Consider the following 15,706-nt stretch of genomic DNA (forward strand, 5'->3'; position numbering starts at 1 on the left):
AAAGGAGTCTAAGGGAGAGGAAATGTGCTGCTGTTTGTGCATCTACATCCTTCAGCTGCTTTGAGAATCTCAGCCTAAACACATGCCTTTTTAATTGATTGTCACTGAGATTGGGTACCTAAATCACTTGGATGCATATGATAACCCAAGCCTCAATGCCCTCATTTTTAGGCACCGTAAACCATTGCTCAAGGGCTGACCCAGCACAATGTTACTGGGAGCTTGTTACAGAGAGAGAACTTCAGGGAATGTCCCAGGGGGAACAGAACAGCATTTAAACAACTCTCAAGAATTAGCTCCTAGTCTTGGAGTCAGCTAAACAAAGGCTCTTTGCTTCACTCTCACTGATAACCCTACACACCTTGAGGGATTTCACTAATCCGGGTAAAGAATATTGGATTGCCTTGGATGCTGTTTTCCAGAGCAGACAGATTAGATAGACAAATCGATAAGGAAGTAGATAGACTGAGAAAAGAGAAAATCACAGGTCAGAATGATCTCACCATATTTATGATCTGTTCTTAAAAGGCAGGTGAGTTGATCCATATTTTTATTCCTTTTTAATTTTTGTATCCTTTTCATTTCAAAGAACCGGCTTCTGCCCCTCTGATCTAGGGGTGAGTCTCTTCAGAGTCCCATTGACTTCTGTCTGGCTGCAGCAGTCTGCCCACACAGACTCAGTTACAGCACAGGGACCATGGCTGGTGAAACTGATTTCCTTGAATCACCCAGCTCTCTCTTTCTCTCTCTTTCTTAAGGCACCACTGAGATAGCTGAGAGCAGTTGTTTGTGTGCATGTGTGCGCAGTTAGGCATTTTTCTCATGAGCTGATAATGGAGGAAACCTTTAATTTCTCTCTAGGGTTGTATGGGGACAAACATAATTTTGACATTTGAGAGAAAATTTATTTTATTCCCTTTTTCCATTAATCGCTGATGTCATTCACTTCCAGAAGGGCAGGATAATTTCTCTACTGTAAGTACAGTCTGATATTCAGACATGCAGAAAACGGAGTAAAAAATCCTACTGAGTTGGAGTATAAGTGACTTAGCAGGAAAAGGCCTCTCTTTTCAAAATTATGTCACTGTGTTGAGATGTTTGATGGTCATATTCATTTCTTCTTGATAGTGTTGCATGGCCTTCTCATAAACTAGAGAAATAAAACCTAGATGGAGTTACTATAAGGTAGGTGCATAACTGGTTGAAAACAGTTCTCAGAGGGTATTTGTTAGTGGTTCATAGACATGTTGGAAGGGCATAATGAGTGGGGTCCTGAAGGCAGGGCCGCCCAGAGGGGGGGGCAAAGGGGGCAATTTGCCCCGGGCCCCGGGCTCCGCAGGGGCCCCCAAGAGAAGAGCGGAGGCTCCCGCCTCCGCCCCTCTCCTGGAGCCTCGGCGCATCAAGCGAAGCGCCGAGTCTCCGGCCGAGCCCCTGAGCCCCGCCCCGATCCGATCCGCGTGGTGAGGGGGCGGGGCTGGGAGCTCCAACGGGTCCTGAGCCCCGCCCCGCTCAGAGCGGCGTGGGGAGGGGGCGGGGCATCTGCCTCCACTCAGCGTGGAGCTCCCAGCCCCGCCCCCTCACCACACGGCTCTGAGCGGGACGGAGCTCAGGCCCCGCCGGAGACGCGCTCGGTAAGAGGCCGAGGCCGGGGAGAAGCCGGGGCCGGGGCCGGGGGGAAGTAGTGGGGGCCAGGGCCGGGGCCGGGGCCGGGGGGGGGGAGAGAAGCGGCAGCGGCAGCGGCGGCCGCGGCCGGGGGGGGGAAGCGGGAACCGCCGCCGTCGAAGCGCAGCCCGGTCTTCGGCGGCGGGGGGCTCCTTCCGTTCCGGGACCCGCCGCCGAAGTGCCCCGAAGGCCCGCGGCGGGAGCCCCCCGCCGCCGAATTACCGCCGAAGCGGGACCCGCCGCCCGGTCTTCGGCGGTAATTCGGTGGCGGGGGGTCCCCGCCGCGGGCCATCGGGGCACTTCGGCGGCGGGTCCCGGAATGGAAGGGGCCCCCCGCCGCCGAAGACCCCGGGCCCCCGGAATCCTCTGGGCGGCCCTGCCTGAAGGGATCAGTTCTTGGTCTGGTTCTGTTCAATACCTTCATCAGTGATTTAGATAATGCATAGAGAGTACACTTATAACGTCTGTGGATGATACCAAGCTGGGAGGAGTTGAAAGTGCTTTGGAGGATAGAATTGTTGCCAGCACAGAATGCTCGAGGCAGCAAAAGTGGTTCGTTGCCCGGTGTGCTTCGCTCCAGTAAACACACCAAGGTGGAGAAGCAGGCAAAATTTATTTGAGATCTCAAAGCTCATGCAAGAAGACACACACGTCTCAAATCAAGCACCCACACACAAGCTGTTTCTCCCTTCTTATACATGATTTCAGCTAGGCATTCTCATCACGCCCACCATTCCCCCCTTCCTCTAATCCCCTCCCATATAGTAGACACACTGTATAGCTAGCAATTACACTAAGCAGGTTAGATCAGCAAACAATTCATCTTGTTAGTAACTTTTCAAGGCTGTTAGCTTGGTTTACTTTTGAATTTATTACTTTGCCCCCCCTCCTCCCTCTAAGCCAGATACAAGCAGGCCTCTTTATTATCTCCTGGTACCAGTGTTGCACTGATAAGGAGCAGTTACACATTCCATTCTTAATTCTGACTTGCAAGGTTAATCAGAGTTTAACATGGAAGCACTCTGGACAAACCTAAAATAACTTGGTTCATTCAGGCCTAGTATAGATGCCTGATGACACCAACAATTCCCTCCTTTGAGAATACTCAACAAACCTTTGGCTGAGTGTTCTCATATACTGTGGACAAAATGTGATTGAGTGCCCTGGAGCTGGGGCTCTCAATGAGAGGGTACACAGGAACCTTTGAGGCACGGGGGGCACAAAGTTTACGGAGGAGCAGTTTAAAACAAGCAATTTAGAGGAAGGTGACCAGGCCCAGTAACACACCTGTGAGGAGGAGATGCACAAGGCCACTTCCCAGTCCTCCTAGGTTGGGCAACCAACTCCAAAGGGAATCGAAAATTGTGGGTTCCCCTTCCTGGACCTTCCACTGCTTGAAAGCCTGTTCGGCTGACAGGATGTGTTTGTTAATGTCCTGTGAGTTTTCTGGGATATAAGTACAACATTCGTTCCCAATAAGGGCACACACCCCGCCCTGGGAGGCTAAAACATAATCCAGGGCCTGTCTGTTCTGCAAGGCCAGCAACTGGAGCTGATAAAGCTCTTAGTTAAGGCTTTTCTCTATGGCCAGGGTCTCAATGGCAAACTTAGTGAGAAATGTAGAGAGCCTACGATAAATTTGAGACAGCCGTCCCACCCCATAAGATGGGAGGAGGATCATGCCAAGTCTGTCTCCCTCCTTAATGGGCTCTGGGGTGGCATACAAGGACCTACGCTGCCTGGGGCGGCCAGGAGGCAGTTTAGGGAGCACTCGAAGGGGAGGGGCAAGATATCCTACGTAACAGCTTCCATACCACCAATGCGGTAGCCACTTATAGGCAGAGGTACCGCAAACATAAAAGGAGTGGCCATTTCCTACCAACCCATTATAACCACTTCTCCATTTTTCTGCTTGGGCACACTAAGAGTTCCAAACCGGGCGGTAGAGTTAGATTTGCCATTAACATAGACCGGGAGAGAATCATTCCTGTCAGGGGAAATATAATACTGACAGGTGCTATTTCCAGCGGACCAGGTGTGATTGTCAGACTGGAACTGTCGATAGCACACCAGCCCGGGGTCCACTGACCGCAGCCTAATAGGGGTAGGAATACGCGTCGAGTTGGCCTGCGGTTCCCAGGGGTCATCCCTCAATGCATATTGGGATTCAATAGTACAGTTTTGTAACAAGGGGGTACCCGAGGTGTTTCTTCCCCTACTGAACTATCCCCAAGAGAGATCTGACCAATTTTGGGGGACCACCCTCCAGGGCAACCCAGCTGCATGGTGCGGGATTTGGGAACATATCCAGCAGTTAGAGAGATTAAACTCTTGGGCAAAGCAAACCTTCAGGCCCTCGTACATATTTGCTTCTAATTTGTTAGGGATTCCCCTCCATCCCGCATGTACCTGAGGAGAAATGGGAGTTAACGAGAGGAGTGTTCCCATATCAAAGAGTAACACTATGGCAAACCTTAGGCCTGAATCCATACTGGGCAAATAACTCTAAGGCCTAACAATTACAATTCCCCAAATACCCACAATATAACAACTACCAATAACAAACAGATTAAAACCAAAAGGGACCAGGCCCACAAGTTAGGCTGGCCCTGTGAAAATAAACACAGCCAATGCTCAGAGTTTTCATGGGGAGTGCGCTGTAACTGTCCAAAGGGGTCACAGGGCATTCCCAGCAGGCCTTACTGTCGCTTAAATAACAGTCTAAATCCCAGATCGTCGTTGGCAGTCTTCTCCGCGGGCTGGACGGTCCACCGTTCAGGAGCTGGCACTGCTTTCAGACGAGAGTGGTGGATCCAGTTCTTGTATCCCTCGACCTTTGCTGCTGTGTGGGAGATCAGCAGGATGGTGTGGGGTCCCTTCCACTTCTCTTGAAGAGGCTCATCCTTCCAGGTACGAATGAGAACAGAGTCACCGGGCTGCAGGGAGTGGACAGGGGCATCCAGCGGGAGAGGCTGCAAATCTTTGGTATACCTGTGGAGAGAACAGAGAACAGCAGACAGAGAGCACATATACTGAGATAAGAAACCGCAGCCTACCTCCCACTCCCCTAACAGAACCGGTGTACCATTCATAGGCCATGCCCTCCCAAACATAATCTCGAAGGGACTAAGCCCTAACCTGCCCTTTGGGAGAGCGCGAACTCGGAGCAAAACAAGGGGTAAGGCATCAGGCCATCGAAGAGAAGCATCTTGGCAGACTTTTGAGAGATGCCGCTTGAGTGTCTGATTAGTGCGTTCCACTACTCCACTGGCCTGTGGTCTCCATGGAGTGTGGAGCTCCCAGGGGATCTGTAAGACATCTGAAATCCCCTGAATGACTTGCGATGTGAAGTGTGTTCCGTTGTCAGATTCCATCCACTGGGGGAGTCCGAAGTGCGGAATGATCTCCTTGACAAACTTGAGAGCCACTGTTCTGGCAGTGTTGTTACGGCATGGGAAGGCTTCAGGCCATCCTCTGAATTGATCCACCAAGACGAGGAGGTATCTGAACCCTTGGGTCCGGGGGAATTCAGTGAAGTCTATTTGCCATACTAATCCTGGCCCTGGGGTAGGTTCCAGAGTGGCGGGCGGCACTGACACTCCTGGTCGAGGGTTGTTCTTTTGACAGACTAAACACTCAGCCTGTACCTGAGAAGCCAGGGGTCTAAGTCCAGAGGTTAGAAAATACTTATTCATAAGCTGAGTGAGAGCCTCCTTTCCAGCGTGAGTGGTCTGATGTAGTTTCTGTAGCACTGGCCGTATTAGGCTTTTAGGTAGGAGGATTTTCCCTTCTGTGGAGTGGAGCCATCCCTCCTTTTCCTGGAGCCCAAGTGAATTAGCCAGGTTCCTTTCTTCGCGAGAGTACTGAGGGGCTGGGAGCTCACCCACTGATGGGATAAGGGCATGCAAATGAGTCTCCTCAGCTCCCAATGGTTCCAGGGTGGCAGCTCGCTTGGCTTCCCTGTCTGCCCTGGCATTGCCCTTGGCCACATCTTGGTCTTCTCGTTGATGAGCCTTGCAGTGTACAACTGCTACCTCTGAGGGGAGCTGTACCGCTTCCAGAAGCCGGAGAATCTGTGTCCCATGCTTAACCGGAGAAACTTCAGCTTTCAGCATTCGTCTTTGCTTCCACAGAGCTGCATGAGCGTGTAGCACTCCAAAGGCATATCTGGAATCAGTAAAAATGTTAACTCTTTTTCCTTTTAACAGTTCAAGTGCATGGATTAAAGCTACCAATTCAGCCAGCTGGGCTGACGTTCCAGCAGGCAAACCCTCTGGTTCCACAGTTTTGTGGAGAGTTACAACAGCATAACCCGTCCTCCTTTGTCCGTCTGTGACAAAGCTGCTGCCGTCAGTGTACCACTCATACTCTGCATTCGGGAGTGGCTGATCTTTTAAGTCTGGACGGCTGGAGTATTGGGCATCTATGATTTCTAAACAGTCATGTTCCTGCTCTTCTGTTTCTGGTAACATAGTGGCTGGGTTAAGAGAGGGGCAGGTTTGCAGAGAAACCTCAGGATTTTCTAGCAGTTTAGCCTGGTACCGAGCTACCCAAGCCTGCGTGAGCCAGAGACCACCCTTAGTGTCCAGCAAGGCTTGGACCATATGAGGGGTATACACCTGCACTGTTCCCCCCAAAGTCAGTTTCTCCACTTCCCCAAGCACTAGGGCAGTTGCCTCAACCGCCCGCAAGCATGCTGGCCATCCCTTGGCAACTTGATCCAGTTGTTTAGAGAAATATGCCACAGGACGTTTCCAGGTGCCTAGTAATTGAGTAAGCACTCCCAGGGCTATTCCCTTTCTTTCATGGGCATATAGTTGAAATGGCTTAGAGAGGTCTGGCAGACCGAGGGCGGGGGCTTCCATTAGTTTTCTCTTTAACACTTTAAATGCCTTGTTGGCTTCTGAGGACCAGTGAAAGGGGTCGTGGTCCGCTCCCTTAACACATTCAGACAAAGCTTTAATCCACAGTCCAAACTCTGGAATCCATATTCTGCAGAAGCCTGCCATGCCCAGAAAAGCCCTGAGTCCTTTTCGATTGCTGGGGACAGGAATTTGACAGATTGCTTCCTTCCTTTCATTTGAAAGCTGTCTCTCTCCCTGCCATATGTGAAACCCTAAGTACTGTACTTCTGAGAGGGCAATTTGAGCCTTGCTCCGAGCTACCCGATATCCTCGGAGTCCAACAAAGTTCAGGAGGCTCACAGTAGCCTTAAGCCAAGGAGTTAGACCCACAGCAGCAATTAACAAGTCATCTACATACTGCAGGAGGAGGACTTTGTCTGCATTATCCCATTCTTCCAAGTCTCTAGCCAGAGCCTGGCTGAAAAGGGTGGGGGAGTTTTTAAACCCCTGAGCTAATACAGTCCAGCAAAGCTGCCTTTTAACCCTTTTCTTGTCCTCCCACTCAAAGGAGAAAATCTCCTGAGATTGAGTATCAACTGGAATTGTGAAGAAAGCATCTTTTAAGTCCAGGACCGAAAGTGGGTGTACTGCCCCCCTATAAATGCCAACAGTGTATACGGGTTTGGAACAAGGGGGTGCAGAGTCTTAACCCGCTCATTAACCGCCCTCAGGTCCTGGACCAGCCAATATGTGCCATTGGGCTTTAGAACAGGCAGGATGGGGGTGTTCCAGGCTGATTGACATTCTTGCAGTATCCCATACTTCAGAAACTGATCTATAGTTTCCTGCAGTCCTTCTCTGGCTTCCCTTTTGATCGGGTACTGCTTGATCCGCACCGGACCTTTTCCTGGCAGGAGCTGAACCTTAATGGGGGTGTGATGGGCTGCCTTTCCTGGGACCCCTGATGCCCATACTAGAGGAAAAACCTGGTCCTCCCACTGGCTCCACTCTGGGGCTTGCATGGCTGAGGGCTCAACTGCAAGAGTCATTATCCAGGCATTCTCTGGGGGCAGGGTAAGGGTGATTTCATCTTGGGTGAAGTGCAGGGTGGCACCTAAGCGACAAAGCAAATCCCGTCCCAGTAGAGGCGTTGGACAGTCGGGGAGGTAAACCAGCTTGTGGGATAGAGTTCTGTCTCCCAAAGCACATTCTGCTGGGGCATACACTGGACACTTGGTTCCTCTCCCTGTGGCACCTACCACAGTGAGGGAATCTGCCACGGGCAGCTGAAGGGGTTGATTTACAGCGGTTCGAGCTGTTCCAGAGTCTATTAAAAAGTCTATTTCCGAATTTCCCACCCACATTATTACTCGGGGTTCCGGGGGCAGGATAGTCCGTCTCCCCTGACACCCCTAGTCTTGATTCTCTGCTGCCATCATAAGGGTATCTCCCCTTTCGGGGCACTCATTTTTCCAGTTTCCCTCCTTCCGGCATATGGCACACTGGTTGCGACCCAAACGCCTTTCCAGTGGGCCAGGGCACCCACGTCCACGGCCTCTCATTCCCCTGCCCCTTCCACCTCCTTCCTGAAACTTTCTTCTGCCACCAGCCTGTACTGCTGCAACCATCATTTTCACTTGCCTCTTTTCCTTCTCTCCCTCTCTAAGGCTGTAAGCCCTGTTTGCAGTTTCCAAAATCTGAGCCATAGACATGCCCATTAAATCCTCCTTCTTCTGCAATTTCTTTTTAATGTCAGGGGCCGCACGGCTGGTAAAGATACCCTTTGTAATTGCCTCAGTTGCCTAAGCGTCAGGGTCTGCATTAGTGTGTTGCCGAATGGCATCCGAATGCACTGCAGAAAAGCGACCGGACTTTCCTTAGGCTCCTGTATGAGCTCGTAAGGTTTGGCCCAATTGTTATGGCGAACAGCTGAGCGTCGGAGTCCGTGCAAAAGCAGCTCCTTGTACACGGTGAGGCGGGTCTGACCATTAGGATCATTAGGATTCCACCCAGGATCTGCCGTGGGGACCATGTCGGCAGGAATGGGGACATGAACCTGATCCCGATCATGCCTCTGCTGTGCCTCCTCCCTTGCCTTGGCTATAACCTGATTCCTCTCCACCTCAGACAACAGAGTCCTCATAAGGATATTACAATCATCCCAGTCAGGCTTATGGCTGGGAAAAATCCCTCAAAAACCGAAATAAACTTGCTGGGGTTCGTGGAGAATTCTCCTGCCTGTGCCTTAAAGGCTGCTAGGTCCAGGTCCTCCGGGTTGAAAGGCACATGCGTGTAGACCTGCATAGTGGTGGCCTGGCGATTTTCTGCTCCATGGCGGGTTACCACAGTCTCAGTGATCAACAGATAAAGTCCCACTGAGGGGGAAATCCCCGGAGCATGGAGTACCTGTTCTTTATATGGTGGGGGTGTAGGAGCCGAAGGGGACACTGACTCTGCCATTACAACCAGGGAGGGGTTTGGGGAACTAACACTAGTGACTACCGAACCTGTCGGAGTCAAATTACACTTTAACAAGAGATCTGACTTATCTCTTAACGTCATAAACAACTGTGCATACATAAATTCATTCCATTTATTCATTCATTCGCTGACAAAACAAAGCTAATTGAAGGATCGTGTTGTAATTAAGTGATCCCTCCAGTGGCCACCTCTCCTGGCCCTCTAGCTGGTACTGAGGCCAGTCTACTGTACAGAATCTTTTCAGTTTACTTTTAGTCAATGGATCTTTTTCAAACACTTTCCAATTTAATAGAATGCATTCTAAGGGTGTACACCATGCCCTACCTGTACTCTGTCCCTGCCCCATACTTATGGGAAGACAGTGGGCGTCCCCAGGTCTTAACAGGCAAACAAAAGGTTAACAGCACTGGACTGTTCCTACCTTATCCACGAGACCGGTTCCCCACCGTCGCCCACAGCTGCTTCTCCACTATTCGAGTGCGTTGCACCGTGATGCCCTCCGGGGTCGACCACACTGCGTCTCCGCCGAGGCCCCCGATGAAGTCACCGGTGCGCGCTGGGCGTCGGTCGTCACCGCAATCTGTCGACCTCCAGGAGGGGTCCGGGCAAGGCTAGATTTTAGCCTCGAGCCCACCCAGGGACGCCAAAACTGATGCCAGCACAGAATGCTCAAGGCAGCAACAGTGGTTCGTTGCCCGGTGTGCTTCGCTCCAATAAACACACCAAGGTGGAGAAGCAAGCAAAATTTATTTGAGATCTCAAAGCTCATGCAAGGAGACATACACGTCTCAAATCAAGCACCCACACACAAGCTGTTTCTCCCTTCTTATACATGATTTCAGCTAGGCATTCTCATCACGCCCACCATTCCCCCCTTCCTCTAATCCCCTCCCATATAGTAGACACACTGTATAGCTAGCAATTACACTAAGCAGGTTAGATCAGCAAACAATTCATCTTGTTAGTAACTGTTCAAGGCTGTTAGCTTGGTTTACTTTTGAATTTATTACTTTGCCCCCCCTCCTCTCCCTAAGCCAGATACAAACAGGCCTCTTTATTATCTCCTGGTACCAGTGTTGCACTGATAAGGAGCAGTTACACATTCCATTCTTAATTCTGACTTGCAAGGTTAATCAGAGTTTAACATGGAAGCACTCTGGACAAACCTAAAATAACTTTGGTTCATTCAGGCCTAGTATAGATGCCTGATGACACCAACAGAATTATAATTTAAAATGATCTGGACAAACTGGAGGAATGGTCTGAAGTAAATAGAATGAAATTCAGTAAGGACAAATGCAAAGTACTCCACTTAGGAATGAATAGTCAGTTGCACACAAACAAAATGGGAAAGAACTGCCTAGGAAGGAGAACTGCAGAAAGGGATCTGGAGGTCAAAGTGGACCACAAGCTAAATATGAGTCAACCGTGTAACACTGTTGCAAAAAAAGCAAACATTGTTCTTGGATGTATTAGCAGGAGTGTTGTAAGCAAAACACAAGAAGTAATTCTTCCACTCCACTCTGCGCTTATTGGGCCTCAACTGGACCAATGTGTCCAGTTCTGGGTGCCACATTTCAGTAAAGATTTGAAGAAATTGGAAAAAGTCCAGAGTACAGCAACAAAAATTATTAAAGGTCTAGAAAAAATGAGCTATGAGGGAAGATTGAAAAAATATGGTTTGTTTAGTCTGGAGAAGAGAAGGCTGAGAAAGGACACGATAACAGTTTTCAAGTACATAAAAGGTTTTTAGAAAGAGGAGGGAGAAAAATTGTTCTTCTTAACCTCTGAGGAGAGGAGAAGAACCAATGGGTTTAAATTGAAGCAAGAGGGGGTTAGGTTGGCCATTAAGAAAAACTTCTCAACTGTCACAGTGGTTAAGCACTGGGTTAAATTGCCTAGGGAAGTTGTGGAATCTCCATCATTGGAGATTTTTAAGAGCAGGTTAGACAAATACTGCCAGCGATGGTCTAGATAAAACTTTAGTCCTGCCATGAGTGCAGGGGTCTGGACTGTCCCTTCCAGTTCTATGATTCTATGACACTTCTTCTTAAAAAATCCTAATAATTTTAATAGGTAAGAATCCAATTATATACTACAGATATTAAATATTGTTTTCAACTAAATAGTCTAGAACAACTGACCGACTGTAACGGAGAAGGAGATTATTTTATAGATTTGACCAGATGTCACGCTATTGTAAACTGGCGATAGTTTCATTGCTGCCAGTCTGCCAGATCCATGCTGGTGTAATGCAGCTGTAGCTCTACTGAAGTCATAAATCCAGATTGCAGAGAGATAATAAATTCTTCTATAGACTGGTGGCTTGAACACTCACCCCACATGCAGAAGAACAAGTATCCAGTAACCCTGCACTGCCTCTTTTATTATGTATCCACCAAGGTACAGCTTCAAGGGGAGAGACTGAGGGAGCCTCGCATAAGAATATCCCTTAGTCACAGCTGAGCAGGGAAATTGTGAATACCAATAGCATGTGATTCTTGGATTTAGGCATCTAAAGTGGCAGTTAGGTGCCCAAGTCCTTTTGTGTATCCAACTTATTTTGCTTATTTAAAACACACAATACCATCTCACATCTCTCTTTCTCTCTTTCTCTAAATTTAATATAGTTAAAACACACATTTTACAGAATGCAATAAGAGTCTATTGCATTCTGGAACAGATAATCTCCACATACTATTTCAATTTATTTTCATAATAAGTGTTAATTCCATTTTTTCTGGTCTTCTAGGTCAGAGATTTCCTGTATAAATGAAAATGAAAAATCAAACCACAGAGACTGAATTTATTCTCCTGGGACTTTCCAATGACCCACAGATGCAGATTTTCCTCTTCCTTGTGTTTTTAGTTATTTACCTAATCACTCTGGGTGGTAACATAGTGATCATGGGAGTGATAAGAGCTGATTCTCACCTTCACACACCTATGTACTTCTTCCTCTTTCATTTATCATTTGTTGATATCTGCTGTTCCTGCAGTCACGGTGCCTAACGCGCTGAGGAACTTCTTAGCAATGCACAAAACTATTTCTGTCAATGGCTGCATTGCTCAAATATTCTTCTTCCTCCTCTCAGCTGGTGCTGAAATGTTCATTCTCTCAGCCATGGCTTATGACCGCTACGCTGCCATCTGTGACCCATTGCGTTACATGGAGAGAATGAGCAAAGGGATCTGTGTTCTGTTGGTGAGTGGGGCATGGACCACAGCCTTCTTTTATACCCTTCTTAATATTGTTTTTACCTTAAATTTGCATTTCTGTGGGCCCAATCAAATCAGCCATTTCAGCTGTGAGCTCCCTCCTCTGTTAGAGCTGTCCTGCACTGAGACCCTCACCACTCAAGTGGTGTTGATACTTCTGTTGTGATATTTGGGTCAAGCTTCTTCCTCCTCACTCTGATCTCCTATTTTCACATCAACACCACCGTCCTGAGGATACGCTCTGCAGAGGGCAGGCATAAAGCCTTCTCCACCTGCAGCTCCCACCTTATTGTGGTTGGCTTGTTGTACCTGACAGCTTTTTTCCAGTACACAAAACCCAACTCAGTCTCTTCTGTGGTGCTGGATGAAATAGTCTCCATCCAGTACAGTGTATTGACCCCCATTTTAAACCCCATCATCTACAGCTTGAAAAACAAGGAGGTGAAAACAGCTCTAAGGAAAATGTTGGGGAAATTAAAGTTTCTCAAGTAATGTTGTTGATCTTAAATAAATTAAATTACATATTCTTATCATAGAGAGCATAGAACTGTGGATAACTTGTGTTTGGGAAATTCTCAGCTCAGGTAATTCAGACAAATCCTCAGTTGGTCTAAATGAGCATTGCTTCATTGAAGTCAGCAGACCAGATTCCCAGTTGTACAAGAGCCATTGGAGTACGGGGGACTGGATCTTGGGTCTCCTAAATCCAGAGTGAGTGCGCTGAGCACCTGGCTGTAGAGTCATTCACACATTTCTTCCTTTCCTCTCTCTCCATATCTCTTTAATCTGGCCCACTGACTTCAGGGGATCTATGGCCACTTCATGCCAGCTGAGATTAATGTCTGTTCTTTTTTTTTTTTGACTAATTGATGAAATTCCATTTAATATCAGTTATCTTATTCTATCCTACTAAAATCTCAAGGATTTTCAATAATAATTCATAAGAATAATATAATAATCATTTGAGCCAATGGGTTTACTCCCCAGGGAGGGCTAGATCCACAACGGAATTAGGCTTGAACAGGAGAGTTAGCAAGAGACCCACATAAGCATATCCTGGTGGTTAGGGCATTCATGTGGGTGGGGACAGATCCAGTGTTTAAATCCTGTCCCTTTATCAGACACTTGAATTGGGGTTCTCTCATATTCCAGGTGACTACCCTGACCATTGGGATAAAAGTTTTGTGCGGTCTCCTCCTTCTACTTCCTCCTCCAGCCCCAGCTTCACGTGAAAAAAACCTTAGGTGCGGTTAGAGGGTTCCTAGCTGAGAATGACCTGCAGAAGGATTTGTTTCCCTCATCGGGATAGGGGGACTGAACACTTTGACAGCAGCAGGGCTTAGATCACACCCCACTCCTCAGCATCTCCCATTGACTAGGGAACCACCTATTATCATACTAGAACATCAGAACAAATGAAAGACCATCCCAGGTCAGACCAACGGTCCATCTAGCCCAGTATCATGGTTCTGCCAGTGGCCAGTGACAGATACTTCAAAGAGAATGAACAGAACAGACAATTATTGAGTGATACATCCCCTGTCGTCCAGTCCCAGCTTCTGGCAGTCAGAGGTTTAGGGACACCCAGAACAGGGGGTTGCCTCTCTGGCCTTCTGGACTAATAACCATTGATAACCTATCCTCCATGAACTTATCTAATTGTTTTTTAAAAACTGTCTCCAGCTCAAGAAAAAGAGATGTTATTAAAATGAAAGCCTGATTTTAAATTTTACAGTTCAAATTAATTTTTACTTCTTGTCTTTAATAAAAGGTTATAAAAAGAGATTTTTTTTGGTGTGTTTCCCAAGGTACTAAGCAGACTGAGGTCTCTGAAAACCGAACTCTGAACCTTGTTTAAAATTGTTTAATGTGGGACAGTGACTGAGTTATGTGGCTTAATCCATGAAACATGATGTTTAATATCCCTTCAAAATATGTTGTCATAATTAATTATAATAACCCTACAGGAAGAAAGGGAGGAGGTCACCACTGAGTGGGCTTCTTCATTTCCCTATTATATTTTTGTGAATCTCTTCTTCTCTAGAGATATGATACTGCATGCACTTGAATGTTTAGACTAAATGGACATACCCCTACAGCCTGTTTGCCTCCAACTGAGGCTTAGAAGATTTCCACTTATAGACCACCTGCAAGACTGAATCTAATCAATCTAATCACTCGTGCTAGGAGTCGGTACTCAAACGTAATTTCAGTAAAATTATTCATGTGTATAACATCTTCACAGGAGTAATGTTCTTGAAGGATTGGGCATTATATGCCTATTTATATGAGTATTTGTATTTTCACTAAACCTACCACACTGAAAGGTGAGATCTGCAAGATGTTAATTAGGCCTGCATTTTCACAGGGCTCTGAATTCTGGGCACTGAGGAAGAGACAGGAGCAGATCTTGAATACAATGGAAATGAAAATGTAGAGATGGATACTTGGAGTTCCGTGGATGGACCATGTTTGGAACGAATGAAGTAGGGGAAATGTGAAGTTGGTACCAATTATAGAAAAGCAGAGGGAATCAAGGCATATAGATGGTTTGTCCATGTGAAAAGAAAATCAGAAGAATATATAGGAAACAGGGAGTTAAATTTAAAAGTGGAGGGAAAGAGAAGGGTTGGCAGACCCAGAACTAAATGGATGGGTGTCATACTAAAGGACATGATTAGCTGCAGAGTTTCCAAAGAATACCATTCAAGACAGACCGGAATGGAGAAAAAGGAAGTGAAGGACCAACCCCATATGGATTGGAGTAAGGTTAAGAAGATTTGAGTTAAGTAAGTTCAGCAACAGGTTCAAGAGTGCAATATAGAGTGCAAGCGTGCAAAACACTATATTGCAGATATAACATGATCCTTGAACAAATGTTATTGAATTAAGTTTCACATCCTTGGACTTCATTGCATTAAAAATGCAAATGTTTATGTTGTATGGTGCTTCTTTAGGAAGAAGACATGAATAATGCAATTGCTGGGAGATATTGGGGACTTCAAAGGACTTTTTGGGATAATACGTGTGAAGTGGATTTTCAATGAAATTGTTGGGGGTGTAGATTATGCAAATGACCTACCTAAAATCCATTCTTCTGAAGCTACACTTTGAGCAGATACCAATTGTCTGTCTGATTACCTAGTCAAGGTCTCTTCAAAGAGCCAAAATGGAGAAGTCAATGGCAGAGAGTCAGGAGATGATTTTGGTCTGAGTTGAGATATGATGAATTTGAAAGCATAAGATAGGGGTTGAAGGACAGCTCCTACCAGAGCCCTGCACAGATAATTAAACTCATCTAATCTCATACTACACTAAAAGCTAAATTAATTTGGCTTTGCTCTTAAATTACAGGAATACAACCTGTCTGATTTGCATTCTCCTGGCCTGCCCAGATTCTCTTGTGTGTCTCTATAACTCTCAGTGGGTTACTCCAGTGTGGCCCAGCCTGTTCAAACTATTTCCAGTGCCCCCCAGGCAGTATGCTACAGCCTTTAACA

At 47.1% G+C, this 15,706-nt stretch overlaps 1 pseudogene; it reads left to right on the forward strand.

Moving 5' to 3' along the window:
- Nucleotides 1-11,718: 11,718 nt before the first annotated feature.
- Nucleotides 11,719-12,698, forward strand: LOC123344812 (annotated as a pseudogene).
- The last annotated feature ends 3,008 nt before the right edge of the window (nucleotides 12,699-15,706 follow it).

Source organism: Mauremys mutica, chromosome 12, assembly GCF_020497125.1.
Source record: "Mauremys mutica isolate MM-2020 ecotype Southern chromosome 12, ASM2049712v1, whole genome shotgun sequence".
Taxonomy (NCBI): Eukaryota; Metazoa; Chordata; order Testudines; family Geoemydidae; genus Mauremys; species Mauremys mutica.